This window comes from Schistocerca americana, chromosome X (genome assembly GCF_021461395.2).
Source record: "Schistocerca americana isolate TAMUIC-IGC-003095 chromosome X, iqSchAmer2.1, whole genome shotgun sequence".
NCBI classification, from domain to species: Eukaryota; Metazoa; Arthropoda; class Insecta; order Orthoptera; family Acrididae; genus Schistocerca; species Schistocerca americana.
In genome coordinates, this window is record NC_060130.1 from 626,122,869 (window position 1) to 626,135,483 (window position 12,615).

The following is a 12,615-nucleotide window of genomic DNA, read 5'->3' on the forward strand; positions in this document are numbered from 1 at the left end:
ACGGTGGCTTGCGCAGTATGCATGTGGGTGTAGATGGCAAAAGTTATTCAAAGCGCACCGAAAGGAGGTGCACTACGAAGTAACACAACTGATTTTTTAACTAGAACATTAAATGTGAAGCTCACACTGTACTGCAACGAACTGTATTAAAATTGGGCCTTATAGGCTCAATTTGTGCAGGACAAATATATTTACGTCTGTTAACTACACTATCTAATAAGTTAAAAATGGAGGGCTTGTGTGGGGGCAGCAATAATTCACGATTACGCCGACTCTGCCGTCGTATGGCTCGAAGAACTGCACGAACGACGCCTTACCTCCCTTGCTCAAAGGTTCTTACGGAATATGAATACGAACGCTGTAAGTATCTATAGTGTAGACCCTTAGCAAAACGAAATATAACTGAATGGAACACGTTTTGTAGGAAGCAAATCTTAAATACTCACACATAGACTTAAGGTATATGTGGTGTAATTTGTGGACAAAGAAAGGTGTGGGATACTGAATTCGTGAAACCAAGACATATGATAAATCCAGTGTAAATCAGACGGACAAAGCCAGCGGTTATGGTTAAAGACAAACACTGGATTAGAATGTTAAAGATCCCCTCCATACATTATGGCACAAAAATACATAAAAATAAATTTACAAACTATATAAAAACAGCCTTATTTTTATGTCCAACACGAGATACACACGCTCGACTGTGTCGTAGGGAAAGGCTTGGGGCTCTGCTTCAGGGTGTACTGTTTCACTAACTGAAACACTGAAGGGCCTGTATGAGCCAGGAGGAAGGCGTGGCCCTCCGTGTAGCCTTTGACCTCATACATGGAAAAGTGTTGATGTTGACTGGCGATGTAGGTGTCCCATGGCTCTGCCTTTCGGTCGTAGGGCAGAAAAGCCGGCGGCGTTTGGCTGTAATTCCTCAGGGCTGACGCTCCGTGGTAAGCGCGCCACAGCATTCCTCCTCCCCCCCCCCCACCCCCCTCCTTCACTAGGACGGTGGCGTCGAGAGTCGAGATGGAGACAAACGTCCGAGCCCTTCGTTGCGTGTGGGAGGCGACAGGGGGTGCGGGGGTGGGGGAGGGAAGGGGGCTAGGTCCAGGTGGAGGATCTTTCCAAGTTAGGGTTTGATCTCTATCAACTGCCAGCTCCAGAGTTCCTGGAATAAATGGTGATGTCAGATTTTCTGCTGGTTGTGACCTTCCCCATTGTGGACGAAATTGATTTAGGTAGTGTTTAGTACACGAGTTTTCAGCCACAGCCCTTCCTAGGTGTGGCTGAAGGCTGACTGGGACCCATCGTGGTCGTCTTCTGCTGTATGGATTAGTCCAGACTGGGTCTTGAGGGGGCTACTTGTGATGTCGTTGATGGGAGGACTGATGTGATATAAGCATCAGGTGGATGATAGAAAGTTGAGAACCGAACAGATGCCCATGTAGTTTCTCAGTAGGTGACACCCCCTTGTGATGGCCCCCCTGGTAAGATGATAGAAAAAGGGAAAGTGTATCAGTGAGTGAATGATTGTGGTAGAGTTTAGACATTTGATTCCCCAAAGTTCTGACAAACATTTCTGCCAGGCCATTGGAAGCTGTGTGAAATGGGGCTGTATGGACTAATGTGAGTCTGTTAATGTTACAGAATTCCTGGAACTCTATAAATGTAAATTGGGACCATTCTCTTTTACTATAGTTTCTGGGGATCTCTCTAAGGAGAATATCCCGGCTAATGTCTGGATGGTGGTCACCAAAGTCATGGAAGGCATTCATGAGATGAAGGGGTATCCTTAGCCTGCATCTATAACAATGAGCCAAGAAGTCCCTAAAAATAGGCCAGTGAAATCCAGATGAATTCTTGACTATGGGGTCAAAGCGAGTGGCCACTGGAAAAAAATCTGTGGGCAGGGGCCACTTGCTTGGATAGGCAAGTGGTAACCATTTTTGTAATGGCTATGTCCATTCCTCACCAGTACATGTGGTGTCTGGCCAGCTGCTGAGTAAGGACCACTCCCACGTGCCCTTGTGGAGGAGTTCCAGTGCCCTCTGTGGGAGCATCTGGAGTTATGACACATGTTTGCCCATTTTGCCCCAGGAGCAGTACGACCCTCTGGAATATAGAAAGATTATGGTGATGATCCCAGAAGGCCTGAAGTTCTCAGTTCTGTAACAGCTTTCTGATGGATGGCCTCCGAGATTACACCCTTTTGAAGACCTTGCTGAGGATTGGGTCCATTGTTGTGTGTTTCTTCATAGTATTGGTATCTAGAGGTAGTTTGTTGATGGCTTCTTCTGGTGTAACACCCAAATGGAAGCAGACATCCAGGTCATCGTCGAAAGCAGTATTCGCCTCTACAGGTAATCGGGAGAGAAGTTCCTCATCATCATGGTGCGTAGCTGAATGAAATTGAAAGTCATATGAGTAACCTGACAAAAGGAGGGCCAGCATTGCAAACGTGGGAAGTTCTGCTGATGAACGGAGGAGCGGAAGGAGTGGCTTGTGGTCTGTGAGGAGTGTGAACTGATGGTCATAATGTAATTGCGGAATTTCTTTGTGCCGAAAATGATGTTCAAGGCCTCTTTTTCTATTTGGCTTTAGTGTTTCTGCATACAGTTTAATGTTTTGCACATAAAGCCTATAGGACGTTTCCACTCTTTTTCTATTTGGCTTTAGTGTTTCTGCATACAGTTTAATGTTTTGCACACAAAGCCTATAGGACGTTTCCACTCTGTTCACAATGTAGGAGAGTACCACCCCCACACCATAATAAAATGCGTCAGCCACTAGTACCAATGGCTTAGTTGGATCATATGCAATTAGGCATGTAGGTTTAAGAAGAGCGTGCATCAACCTGCAAAAGGCTTGATCACATTGGTTCGTCCATTCCCGTGGTACAGTTTTTCGTAAAAGTTGATGTAATGGTTCGGCTATGCTTGCTGTCTGGGGAATGAAGTGGTGGTAGTAATTGATTTGATCTAGGAGTTACTTTAGTTGCGAGGCATTCTTGGAAATAGGAAGCACATAAACTGGAGTGGCCCAGATAGCTGATGCACTGAATGGATGCCCCAGATATTCTACTTGCTGTAGAAAGAATTCACACTTGTCCAGATTACAATGTAGATTCACTTTTTGGAAAGTAGTGAACAGTGCTACTAAATTACAAGTGAGTTCTTCAATGGTTTTTCCTGCCACCCAAATATCGTCCATGTAGTTGGCTGTTCCAGGAACTTTTCCAATTAGCTGTCCTAAATACCTTTGGAATTCCAAATGGACTTCTTAGAGTCTTTCTCAAGGAGAGGCTGCAGATAGGCATCTTTTAAGTCAATTTTGGCAAACACCCTACCCCAAGCGATACGAAACACAATACCTTTCACTTTGAGGATTGGATATGAGTCCACAACTGCTTGTGCATTGATGGTAGCTTTGAAATCCTCACAGACGCGCTCCGCCCCCCCCCCCCCCCCCCCCGCCCATTCCCCGCAATTACCTTTTTCGGCTGAGAAGAGCGGGGTTGCCCATCGATTGTTGTGCACTGGGGACAGAACACCATCGTTATGAAGGCGTTTGACTGCAGCATAGAGCTTATCCCCCAGAGCGAAAGTCACAGTCCGAGCTTCCCGAAACTTGGGCATGGACTGTGGTAGCATTGTAATGTGTTTCTCAAAGTTGTTTATCCCTAGCTTATTGAGTGACAAAGCCGTGGGGAACTGTTGAATGAAATGTTGCACTAGTGACAGTAACAAACTCCTGCAAATTAATTCCCAGTTGGGAGAACACCCTCCCCCATCCACCCCCTGCGAGCAACATAAATAAACAGTCAAAACAGCATAAACTTAAACCCCATGGCTGAATAGAGCTCTCAAACAGCCCGCACACCCCCAGTGGCAGTCTGTCCACTGAATACACAGTTGAGGCTGTGTCATGGATCTCGAAGCCCAGGGCGTGGAAGAGATCTATATCAAGCAAATTACAGGCGCCGAGTGTAGCGACAACCAGTATGCGAGCTGTAACTGCCTTGTCCTTGTAACACAACTGTCAATGAAGAAAAAAACACTTCACCGTGATTACATCATTGCTGAAACTCTTCAGTGGGGCAGGAAAATGATGCATGGGCGGTTTCCCCACTTTTGTGCAGGCGTCTCTGTCAGTTATTAGACAGCTGAACCAGTGTCAGTTTGTAAGTCCACTGTCACCCCTTCAATTTGAACCTCTAACGTCATACATTTGGCTAAAGGGGTGAGGAGGGACTGAATGTATACTACATCTGTACTCTCCCACTCTGACAGGTGTTGGTCCTGCTCAGTTTGTTCTGCTTGAGTATAATCCACAGGCCGCTGGGGTCTGCCGACAGATTTGGCTAGCTTGGACGCGAGCACAAAGGCAGGGCCCTGTAGGGTTGCTGAAGAGCGAATCGACTATTCATATGCACGTATGACTGGGAGACATGCCTCCAGTGACGGTCCTTGAGCCGAAGGAGATCATGTCGCAGTGTTTCGTCTGGAGCGTACACTAATACCATGTCTCTAACGAGCGAAGCAGCGTACGACTGCCGGTACTCTCCATTACTACTTGTAAATTTAAAGTCGCTTGATAGCCCCTGTAACCTGGTGAGCCACTCGCGGTATGACTCTGATGCTGCCTTGTAACAGCTGCTACGTAGATTTGGGAATCAAAATAATCTGAGAGACTAGCCTTGAGGGTATCATAGGGAAAGGGTTGGGGCTCTGCTTCAGGGTGTAATGGTTTCACTAACACTGAAGGACATGCATGAGCTAGGAGGATGGCGTGGCGCTGCGAGTCACCTGTGACCTCATACATGCAAAGTGTTGTTCCAGACGGGTGATGTAGCAGTCCTATGTCTCTTCCTTTCGGTCGTGGGGAGGAAAAGAAGTCGGTGGTTATTCCTCAGCGATGTGTCCGCGTGTGCCGGGTTAAACCTCCAGCCTCGCGTCCAACCTCTAGCTGCTATGCTGCAAGTGTTGGAGGATCATTACGATATCACTTGTGAAGACCCTTGTCTCGTCTGGAGCTGCCATGTTGAATCCTTATGTCATTTTCTGTAACAGCACACGTAAAAACTGTTTTTAACTCGTCGCCAATTTTATTTCCAACACAAGACACACATGCTCGACTGGAATGAGTAATTGTTTATTCCTACAATTGTGATTATTAGAACAGACAAATGTACTTGGAGAGTTTTCACCATTAAAAACCAAATAAACAAACACTTCTTCCGTTATTCTTAGATGGCATAAAAGATTATTCTTGCTACTGCCAAGAATGTAGTCACTTGCTAGACTATGTAGAGGAAACAAAAGTCAAGTTCTGAAATGCTACTGGTCCACTCGTCCTGAATGTTAAGTTCTTTTACGACTCCAGTTAAATTTCATTTACGACAATCCCCGAAACGATGTCCTAGTCAAGATCCGCGTAGCTAATAGTGTCCGGTCCCCGATAGCGCTACCTCTTGGTCAGAAGAGCGGCAGTGAACGGTGAACTGGACGACGTCAGCGGCAGCGGCGGCGGCTCTGGCGATGATCATCAGTTCCGGGCAGGTGATGTCACAGCTTTCTGCTGCTTCAGCGAGAGCTTAAATCCTCGTTTCACGGAGGATTACTTCGTTTTAATTGGCTGCAGAGCTGGACCACGGAAGCAGAACGTAGTGGCGATCTGCGCACGTCAATTCCAGCTGCACGTCAATTCCCTCTGCTGGCCTCCCTGCTGCCTTCCTCGCCCTGCCGCGGTACGAGAGGAGCCGTGGGAGTTTTAATATTGCGGCCAGTAGGCGTTCGCCCGCTGGCGCTCCGTGGTAGGCGCGGCACAGCACTTGTCGTTGAGAGGATATGTTTGTTAAGTCACTTGAATCTACAGGCAGTGAACCCCTCAACCGGGCTTATCCTTGCAGCGAGTAGCAGACCAAGTCGTGCTATTTCCCAGCACTGTGGTGTCACATTCTAAGTTATTTGCGCACGCCACTACATGTTCCTGCCGGTATAATTATCCCCACGCTTCGCGGCGCTTTCTTACAGCATTTTGTAATCTGACACCTCGCGGCACGCTTTTCTCAAATCGAGTGATACTTGCGATTATAAGTTGCCAACAGTTCGAGGCTTTGAGCAGTAGCAAAGTGTGTTACGAAAATAAGCAAATTACTTTTGATCTATTTTGACAGTATTATGAAGGATTTTACTGGAGGGACTAATGCATACATATTCGTTTTCGGAAAATCGGTGTTTCAAGAATTTGTTTCTCTGAGTAATACAAAATCAGGTGTCTGAACTATGTCTTATACGAATAACATTGCCGACAAAGAATACAATTCTCCGTTGACGTTACCCATTTGTGCACTGTAATGAATCTTGCCTCCTCAGAACTTTCGTACTTCAATTGAAATGTTCGATTCGTTATAAATTTCGGCCTGACTTGAGTAATTGTTATACTTAAATTATCTAGTCCACATCTAAAGATAATTTTGCATATATTTGATCACCAAAACACTATTTTTTTGATAATATAATTTTATGTTTCATAACGGTGCATTTCGCAACATTGATCATAAAACGTTAATCTTTCTTTAATGTCAGTACCACCATTAGACTGTTGTTTTAAACAACAGTCTAATGGCGGTACTGACTTTAAAGAAATATATTATGACAGTGGTCCCGCATCCTGAGAAAATTATTAAATGAATCGTGAAAGTTAGTAATCACAACTGTTAATTTAAATGAGTCAAAAACCATTTTACAGAAAAATAACATTATTGTGCTTTAGTTTCCACGTAAACAACATTTCTGTATTCATTTTTAATTTTTCCAATTTTATTATCGATAATTTAATCGACAATTATACAAAAACAGGAAGCTGATAGTCTTTATATTGTCAGAATTTGTAACCTTCATTATCCAATATTAGGCGCATAAATCTTTATGTAAGTAATTGTTTTCTGAAAACATTATGTAAATTATACCTGAAAAGTTATTCCAATTAAGACAGTCATAACAAAATTTATTTTAACTACATCCTGTTCTAGAAGGATCTAGAAGCTATGTAAGTAATACTTACAGTAATTTTAGGATCCAAACGCGCCATAATAGTTTGTTGTTGTCGAGATTGGTCAATGTAACTATTTGTGTTGAGTTGAAATGTTCCGCAATGCATTTACTTAGAGAGTGGTGGTGTAGAAAGTCTCAAGAATTATTAATAAATATTAATGATGTCAAAAAGCAACAATATTCCATCGACTTTCACTGAAACAGAAAAAAAACGTGGGATATATTAATTGGAAAGCGTAAACAGGAACCGACACCCTAGAAATGCGACAGCTATAGCAAGATAAGTAACATTTATCTATATTCTTGCCCTTACGAAATTATATAAGCCTTGACAACACTAAAATAGTTAGTTCAACGTAGGGTATTTACTTTCTGTATCTATGAACATTTTGATGTTAAGGAATATGTAACGTTGTAGCACACACGATCATTGCTTCAGTGTATCCATCGTACGAACTTTCGAACTGTTTCGTATGTTTGTTCTTCTCATTAGTTATCATTGCTGACACACTATCACCTAGCCGGCCGCGGTGGTCTCGCGTTTCTAGGCGCGCAGTCCGGATCCGCGCGACTGCTACGGTCGCAGGTTCGAATCCTGCCTCGGGCATGGATGTGTGTGATGTCCTTAGGTTAGTTAGATTTAAGTAGTTCTAAGTTCTAGGGGACTGATGACCACAGCTGTTAAGTCCCATAGTGCTCAGAGCCATTTGAACACTATCACCAAAAAATAATGTGAAAGTATCAAGTGGATTCGGCGAATCTGAAACACGAATTTTTGCAATTGGTGTCCCTATCAATGCAAATTTACTTCTGTCTGCGCAGTAGTTAACAGACTACGTTCTTGTAGAACCAATGCCAGCAGTCAGCACTTCGTCGGCGATACAATCGCATTCTGATGTTTCGATATCAGTGTCATTAAAGTTCTCACCGTCACTAACTTCTCCACACATCAGAAACGGCAGCGAAGTCTGTTGTATGACGCTTACATTAGATAATGCGACCATAGCAACCGGTATCGCTCTTTTCTCGAGGCACTAATGCAGAAATTTAGTGATATGGCATTTGAGACCGACTGCAGAATGACTCTGCTGCCACCAACGTAGATTTCGCATAAGGACCACGACGGTAAGATAAGTGAAATTAGGGCTCTTTCGGAGCCTTTTAGAAGGTCGTTTTTCCCTCGCTCTATTTGCTAGTGGAACGGGAAAGAAAATGACAATTACTGGACGCGGTGCCCTCCACAATGCACCGTACAGTGGCTTGCGGAGCATGTATGTAGATAAAGGTGTGGATACAAAATTTTAAGGCCCATCGTAGAGCCGTACGAATGTTGTCGATTGCGCGCCCGTGCGCCGTTCGTAGAGCTCGCAGCGTAGCGTAGCGGCACCGCGCAGCCGGAATTCAGTCCGGACAGCAAGGTCAAGTGGTTCATTCAGGAACGAATGCCGATCGCCACGTGTCCTGGAGAGATGAAAAGCGTAAACAAAGTCACGACATTGTAGACGGCAGGTCTGAATGCAAACTACCACACGAAAATGACACAGTTTTACATAACTCCGACACTCTCGCAGGTTCCAATCACGTGAATATAACCAGAATTCTCGCAGATTACCATTATGTTGAAAGTTGCTAGTCGAATGCGCCCATATCAAATACACAGGACAAGATTCTGAATCTCTCCTGCTATGTCTGCTGCCCAGGAACGCAACTGACCAAAGTGCTCAGCGCTCTGATTGGCGGGCACCAGTCAAAGCTATGGCCTTGCCAGAAGAAATACCTACCCTTTTCTGTTTGCAAAGATGTACGGCTCCACTGGACAGAGTCGACTAATGACAGATCGTCCGTGAGCTGACAAGTGACTTACGTGTGGCGTACGAGATCGCGCTTTATGAAAGGTGTTCGCCACAAAATGGCAGCCTTTTAACTTGTTTTCGTGTGTCTAGCCCCACTAAACTGTTGCTGCGTTGTGGTTCAAATGGCTATGAACACTATGGGACTTAACTTCTGAGGTCATCAGTCCCCTAGAACTTAGAACTACTTAAACCTAACTAACCTAAGAACATCACACGCATCCATGCCCGAGGCGGGATTCGAACCTGCGACCGTAGCGGTCGCGCGGTTCCACACTGTAGCGCCTAGAACCGCTCGTCCAGTCCGGCCGGCGCTGTTTTATGCTGCGGCTGTTTCGTTTCAACGATGCCAACTTTGTAGCGACGTTGGAGACAGAAATTTAGAGTATCTCCTGTAAGGAAACGCGATTTAGGAAAAAAAAGAAAGTTTTAAATTAATTTTTTTTTTCGTTTTTCACCATTGTCTTACTTCAGGCTGACAGTTTTACAGTACTTATTAGAATAAAATATCGCACATGCTCTCTGTACACTACCAAAAATTATATCTTTTAGATGCAGTTACTCGTATTAACAACACTGCAGCATTCGGTTGCACTTGTCGACTATCTTGCTACATTGTAGCTTATTATCGTAACAAACTACGCTCTAAAAAGTTGTCTCTTACCTACCAATAAGAAAATTACGAAAAAACTGTAATATACAAATACAGACTTGAGACATTATGTAACATTTATTATACACTCCTGGAAATTGAAATAAGAACACCGTGAATTCATTGTCCCAGGAAGGGGAAACTTTATTGACACATTCCTCGCGTCAGATACATCACATGATCACACTGACAGAACCACAGGCACATAGACACAGGCAACAGAGCATGCACAATGTCGGCACTAGTACAGTGTATATCCACCTTTCGCAGCAATGCAGGCTGCTATTCTCCCATGGAGACGATCGTAGAGATGCTGGATGTAGTCCTGTGGAACGGCTTGCCATGCCATTTCCACCTGGCGCCTCAGTTGGACCAGCGTTCGTGCTGGACGTGCAGACCGCGTGAGACGACGCTTCATCCAGTCCCAAACATGCTCAATGGGGGACAGATCCGGAGATCTTGCTGGCCAGGGTAGTTGACTTACACCTTCTAGAGCACGTTGGGTGGCACGGGATACATGCGGACGTGCATTGTCCTGTTGGAACAGCAAGTTCCCTTGCCGGTCTAGGAATGGTAGAACGATGGGTTCGATGACGGTTTGGATGTACCGTGCACTATTCAGTGTCCCCTCGACGATCACCAGTGGTGTACGGCCAGTGTAGGAGATCGCTCCCCACACCATGATGCCGGGTGTTGGCCCTGTGTGCCTCGGTCGTATGCAGTCCTGATTGTGGCGCTCACCTGCACGGCGCCAAACACGCATACGACCATCATTGGCACCAAGGCAGAAGCGACTCTCATCGCTGAAGACGACACGTCTCCATTCGTCCTCCATTCACGCCTGTCGTGACACCACTGGAGGCGGGCTGCACGATGTTGGGGCGTGAGCGGAAGACGGCCTAACGGTGTGCGGGACCGTAGCCCAGCTTCATGGAGACGGTTGCGAATGGTCCTCGCCGATACCCCAGGAGCAACAGTGTCCCTAATTTGCTGGGAAGTGGCGGTACGGTCCCCTACGGCACTGCGTAGGATCCTACGGTCTTGGCGTGCATCCGTGCGTCGCTGCGTTCCGGTCCCAGGTCGACGGGCACGTGCACCTTCCGCCGACCACTGGCGACAACATCGATGTACTGTGGAGACCTCACGCCCCACGTGTTGAGCAATTCGGCGGTACGTCCACCCGGCCTCCCGCATGCCCACTATACGCCCTCGCTCAAAGTCCGTCAGCTGCACATACGGTTCACGTCCACGCTGTCGCGGCATGCTACCAGTGTTAAAGACTGCGATGGAGCTCCGTATGCCACGGCAAACTGGCTGACACTGACCGCAGCGGTGCACAAATGCTGCGCAGCTAGCGCCATTCGACGGCCAACACCGCGGTTCCTGGTGTGTCCGCTGTGCCGTGCGTGTGATCATTGCTTGTACAGCCCTCTCGCAGTGTCCGGAGCAAGTATGGTGGGTCTGACACACCGGTGTCAATGTGTTCTTTTTTCCATTTCCAGGAGTGTATATGTTCACGAAACTTGTTAGAGAGGTTAGACACAAATATAGAAACACCGCAACAGATAAGTGCTTGTACATAAATGCAGATGCTAGCCAAGCCTGCAAGCTATGCTTTTGTATTTGACCACGAACGGCACCTGTGCAATATCCTCAATACGTTGCAAGCATCAACCGTGGTCAGAAAAAAGGTTCTGTGTAATTGTGAGAGGACTATGTCGGAGCTAAGTGAATTCGAACGTGAGAAAATTGTGCTTCCTTAACCAAGGTAGCAAAAGGATTGGTCTTCCAAGAGGCACCGATTTATACCGAGCAGGGAAAGCGGAAATACATCAGACACGAAATTACAATACGGACGAAAGCGCATGTTTAGTCATTGTGAAGGACGGTCATCGTAGAGCATTGCGACGAAAAATAAGAGGATGTCAGCTGCAACGATCACTACAAAATGGCTCTGAGCACTATGGGACTCAACATCTTAGGTCATCAGTCCCCTAGAACTTAGAACTACTTAAACCTAACTAACCTAAGGACATCACACACACCCATGCCCGAGGCAGGATTCGAACCTGCGACCGTAGCAGTCCCGCGGTTCCGGACTGCAGCGCCAGAACCGCACGGCCACCGCGGCCGGCAACGATCACTACAGAACTGAATGTCGCACCCAAACAACACGAAGGGGTTCCATAGGCTGGAAATAGTAGGGCGTGCTGCAGGGCGTGATGCTAATGCCTCTAACGGGAAAACGTGGTGCCGAAACCGTAACTACTGGACTATAGAGCAATAGGAGAAAGTCATTTGGTCGGATGAGTCTAGGTGCAATCTAATTTTCAACTTCTGGCGTACTTACATCCCAAGAGTGAAACATGGAGGGAGTCGGGAGTTAGGTGATTATTTGGGGAGCCATTTCGTGGTATTCCTTGGACCCCAATAATTTCTCTGCGAAGTTGCGTTGCTGCATGTGATCATTTTGGCTTATCAGGTCCATCTCATGAAACAGTGTGTGTACCCCAGTGGCGATGCTGTATTCCAAGACGACAGGGCCACTATTCACACAGCCGGCCGTTGTGACCGAGCGGTTCTAGGCGCTTCAGTCTGGAACCGCACGACCGCTACGGTCGCAGGTTCGAATCCTGCCGCGGGCATGGATGTGTGTGATGTCCTTAGGTTAGTTAGGTTTAAGTAGTTCTAAGTTCTAGGGGACTGATGACCTCAGATGTTAAGTCCTCCTAGTGCTCAGAGCCATTTGAACCACTATTCACACAACTCGCATGGTTTTCTGAGCTCGAGGATGAACTGTCGCGTCTCCCCTGGCCACCACCAATATGATTGATGCTTTGTGGTCTACTTTGGAGAAAAATATGCGTGACCGCTAGCCATCTCCGTCATCGTTATCTGAACTTACCAGTGTTATGCAGGAAGTTGGTATAAGATTGCTTTGAAAACCATATAGGACCCGTATTTATCCATTTTGAGACGACTAGAATCTTTATTGATTGCCAACAGTTTTCATACGTCTTATTAGGCACTGTAATGGGCTGTGCTTTCGGCATACCCATATTTT